The sequence below is a fragment of the Carassius auratus genome, unplaced genomic scaffold (assembly GCF_003368295.1).
Source record: "Carassius auratus strain Wakin unplaced genomic scaffold, ASM336829v1 scaf_tig00024665, whole genome shotgun sequence".
Classification (NCBI taxonomy): domain Eukaryota; kingdom Metazoa; phylum Chordata; class Actinopteri; order Cypriniformes; family Cyprinidae; genus Carassius; species Carassius auratus.
In genome coordinates this window covers 68,553-73,767 of record NW_020525367.1, presented here as the reverse complement: position 1 = coordinate 73,767, position 5,215 = coordinate 68,553, and the positions used below count along the sequence as shown (strand labels likewise).

At 35.4% G+C, this 5,215-nt stretch overlaps 1 pseudogene; it reads left to right on the top strand.

Moving 5' to 3' along the window:
- The first annotated feature begins 198 nt into the window (after positions 1–198).
- LOC113078216 (vacuolar protein sorting-associated protein 26A-like) lies at positions 199–4,687 on the top strand (annotated as a pseudogene).
- The last annotated feature ends 528 nt before the right edge of the window (positions 4,688–5,215 follow it).

Genomic DNA, 5,215 nt, shown 5'->3' with positions numbered 1-5,215 from the left:
TCACTCTGAACGATGCTGAAAGCAGAAAAACAGCCGAGCTGAAGACTGAAGAAGGAAATTGGAGAAGCATTATTTGTTTTATGATGGAGAATCCAGTTTCAGGAAAGGTGAAGCGATAGACAATCTCCTGCTGTGAGTCATCTCTTAATTTTCAAAGACAGCTCACACGCTATCTTATGTCACCCCAAGGTAAAATATCAATGTGAAACAGACAGGCAAAAGGCTTGAACATCAGGGAATTCGCATCGAGTTTGTAGGACAGATCGGTGAGTTAACTCAACACATTCACTCTCTTTCTTCAGTGCATTCATGCAGTAAAGCATGTTCTCATGTGCCGAGAGCTTAGGAGAGCATGTGGTTGTCACATGGAAAGGGAGCTTGACTGCTCTACACATTTCTGAGGGAGCCATCTGTTATGGTGCCCCAGTTGAATTCATTATTAAGGTCTTATGTTTCCCACACTGCAGAAATTGATTTTTCTAAGTTGTAAACAAACAAAGGTTATTGGAAAACTCTTGTTTCTGTTTTCTACAAAAATTTCACATTAAATTCAATTTGTTGCTTGCAATTACTTGAAACTGGAAATTAAAGTTGTCATTAGTGATTCTGATTGTCTCAGCTGTCTCAAGATTGCTGCATGCAATGTTTTTCTTTCTGTCTAGCTGTTGCATAAGTGTGTGTGTGTGTGTTTCCCTTTCTGCAGAGCTCTTCAGTGATAAAAGCAATACTCATGAGTTTGTAAACCTTGTGAAGGAGCTCGCTCTGCCCGGAGAGCTGACACAGAACCGCAGCTATGACTTTGAGTTCATGCAGGTCGAGAAGCCATACGAGTCTTACGTTGGAGCGAATGTGCGATTGAGGTTAGTGAAGACTTTGCAAATGTTTTTCTTTTTTTTGTTATCATCCTGGCTGAGCATTAATGAGAAAAATGATAGTATCTGTCTTTCGACTGCTGCTTAATCACACAGTTGGCATTTAAAATTTGTCCTGGCTTTAATGTAAACGGTTTATCTTTTTTCATAAGTCAGACAAGGACATGTGCTTTTCACGTCTCTGCAGGTATTTCCTTAAAGTTACAGTTGTGAGGAGGCTGTCTGATTTGGTAAAGGAGTATGACCTCATTGTGCATCAGCTGGCCACCTACCCTGGATGTCAACAACTCTATCAAGATGGAAGTGGGCATTGAAGACTGCCTACATATAGAGTTTTGAATACAATAAGTCCAAGTAAGTGCACTTAGAACTTGACTGTTGATTTAATCTTAGTTTACATGAAGTGAGCGGTTGAGAAATTCTGAGTATGTGTGGATTGATTGGTTTGAACTTATTAGACTAATTGTTTTTGAGCTAACAGAGGTCTCCATGCCTATCAGGTATCACCTCAAAGATGTGATTGTGGGTAAAATCTACTTCTTACTTATACGGATTAAAATCCAGCACATGGAACTTCAGTTGATCAAGAAAGAATTGACAGGAATTGGTATGATCAAATTTTCTGTTAAGTTTTATACACGTATTTGTGCATATGATTTAAGAAAGACTGTTTACAGTTCTTATTAAAGAATATTTATTGTAGTCCACATTATTTTGCTTTTTATTTATTTTAAACAAATTTCTTCATATACACCACTGTTCAAAAGTTTGGGGTTGGTAAAATGTTTCTGAAAAAAATTGCTCACCAAGGCTGCATTAAATACAGTAACACGATGCTATAAAAAGCAATGAAGTATTACATTTATAAAATAGTATTTCAGTTTTAATATATTTCAAAATGTAATTTATTCCTTTGAATTTTCAGTGGCCAGCATGACACTATCCATCAGAAAAAAGTCTGAAATGACATCATCCAGGTGGATGCTGCACACTGGTGGTGGATGAGGAGATCCCCTGACAATGTAAAGCGCTTTGAGTGCTTAGAAAAGTGCTATATAAATATAAGGAATTATTATAATGATAATGATTTAAAACTGATTTAGTGTTTAATAACCATTTTGTATTTGTATCAATGTTGAAAACAGTTGTGCTGCTTAATATTTTTGTGGAAATAAGGGTGCCTTTTTTTCAGGATTCTTTGAATAGAAAGTTCAAAACGGCACCAAATATTTTAAATATAAATCTTTAATAACACAATAAAACATATAATATTAAAATTTAATAATAAAAAAAAAAGATTAAAAAAATTGTCCCCAAACTTTTGAACAATAGTATGTTTGTAATTTATTTGGATAAACTTAGTTTTTCAGAAAACATGTGACCTTGTATCCTCAAGCACTTCAAATTCATTAGTTTCTTATTTAGTGCTGAACAATGTGAGATTTATGAAGTGCACCATGTGACATGCCTATCTAGGGCCGAGCACAACTACTGAGACCGAGACTGTGGCCAAATATGAGATTATGGATGGAGCACCAGTGAAAGGTGAGCAGCCGCTCCACACCATTTTCTGTTTCGTTTTTTAAATGATATAAATGTAGATGAGATGTGTACAGAAGACACAGAGTACCAGTGCCAGAACACAAATAATGGGCCTCGTTCATTGAATCATGAACGGAACAAATTTCTGTGTAAACCATTCGTTTAAACCTTTCTTGAATGAATCATCACATTCAGTTCAATGCAGGGTCAGTGAAGTAGAATAAACTTAACTGCCAATTTCATTACTGACTTTTTTCTCCCTATTGGGCTAAAAATGTATTTCTAGGTGAATCCATTCCTATTCGCCTATTCCTGGGTGGTTATGACCTTACACCCACAATGAGAGATGTAAACAAGAAATTCTCTGTGAGGTACTTTCTGAACTTGGTGCTTGTGGATGAAGAAGATAGGAGATACTTCAAACAGCAGGTACAGCAGTATAGAAATTATTTTGGATGTGTAATTATCATATAAAAATTGTACACTTTCAGTGTCTGTTGGTCCAGCAATGTGAACAGAATGATTCGTATTTTTTGTAGGAAATAGTTTTGTGGAGGAAGGCACCCGAGAAACTGCGGAAACGTAACTTCCATCAGCGCTACGAGTCACCTGAGCCTCGGCCGAGTCTGCCTGCTGAGCAGCCGGAAATGTGAACCGGGTCTGGAGAGCAAGCAGCCAGGGACACATGTACCTCTCAGTGAGCCGTCGCAGGAGAGGAGAACATCTTCCATCTTCTGCTGTTCACATTGTCACCCCTCACAGCTCAGGGTGACGAACTGTGCCTGATTTGGCTCTGTCCTCCCTGTCGTCTACAGCAAGTAATCTGTTAATATACGAGGACACTTTTTAGAAAGCACTGGAAACAATAATTTAAGTAATACAGCACATCTTCAAGGTTGCACGCCTGCCTAGTTGAACCTATTTTTTTTTTTTTTTTTTTATATATATATATATAAAGTGCACTCACTGGTATCCTGTCTGTACCACATCATAGAGCAGAAAAACATAGACCTTAACATGTTTTAAAGAGCTTCCTCAGGCATACTAGCTGGTGAATCTGAGTTCATAGTACCAGTTAATAAAGACAATGGGCTCAGTTTTAAAAAAGGTCAAGAAATGTAATGGCACCCTGCCACACTGTATATGCAATTCACTTAAACGCTGGAAAACATTTCTGTTTAACTTATTTAGCCATCTTCTCTTTTTGTTGTTGTTGTTTGTTTGTTCTTTAAATACTCTGTTAAGTTAATTCTGTCTTTAAAAAATAAAAAAAGAATATTTCTGCTCTATATATAAAATATTTAAAGAGGTTTTGGACTAGAAACTTTATAAAACCAGGGCAGTTTGTGTTATTAAAATGGGGCGTATGTATTCAACTTGTCAGCCCAGTTTTTGAATAACACACTGGCTTAGTAGTCAAAGAGAGTTTTGTGAAATTCTGAGAAGATTCGTTGTTATTGATTGCTAAATAGAATCTCTGCTGCATTTCATACTGTCTAAATTAGACACCACAGAGAAATGCTGGAATGTTGTTGTATCCTTTGCAATGTCATCCTTCATAATGTTTCCTATCAAAAAGGGATGTCAACATTTTTTCATTGTTGCATCGTGTGTTCTTACATATTTTAAGTGGTTTGTAGATTAAATGTTTATTTGGACATTTTCATTTTGAAGCTGTTTTTGATTTCACTCTAAAACGAATGTATTCTCAATTTTTTTATTTATTTAAAAACTCACTCTGCATTACTCATCTGTGAAATCATTGAATGCCCCAATTGAAAAGAGTGTTTGGAGAACTAAGTCATTTGTACATCTTGAAAATTTGTACATATCCAGCCATAGTTTTATCTGCTGTCAAATAAAAATGCAAGTTTATACATATAGCTACACTGTTTTTTCTTTGTTTTTAAATATCAATGTGATTATTGAGAGGTGATAAAAATCCATCTCTCAGACATCTATCTATCGTGATTTATACATGACCTGTCGGAACGGATTTCGCGGAACATTCTGTAAATACATCATTGGCATGTGCGTCATATTCATAACAAAGTGATGGTGAATATATTTTTAGTGAATATATTTTTCTGGTTACAGTCTGCTGTTAAACATTTCAACTAGATAATGGTATTGGATCAAATCTTTCAAAACCTTAGTGATATTTGATTTGTGAGTAAATAAGTCTGTTCTTTTCAATTAGTAAGTTAAACCATTTCACACGGGTCTGCATCCAAAGAGTTTGTTTTTCTTTTCTTTTTTTTTATGCATCAGAAGTGACTGAAAGCCATATCAATTTATTGATCGAGGTGAGTTGGAAACCTGTCTGTCCATAAAAATAAAATATTAAAAGATCACAAGTTTCCAGTTTTTGTGTCACTGTTGTCATTTATTTCTTTTTTTAATACACGAGTGAGCTTTAAATCAACGCTTGCGTTGAAATCAACAATCCAGGGGCTGTTTATAGTCGTTTGTATAAAGCTGAAATTTTAGTCCTAAGTTTATCAAAATTCTAAAATGTAATTAATTTTACTCTTATATAGACTCAAGAATAAGAGTGATTCATGAAAGTTCCCAAGTGTTAAGACTAGGTCTCAGATCATACAATATTTAAGAGAGCTGGAGAGGCCTTCTAACCTAGTTAGGATTAACAAGATGGCAGCAAAGAGGAGGAGACAAACACTACGAAGATATGGGGTACTAGAGTTATATGCTGATATGGAATTAATAACAAACAATTCAAACTTATTGTCAAGAAAGCCAATTCTTTCTGTAACTGATAAAGTAAGAAATTTAATAACTTC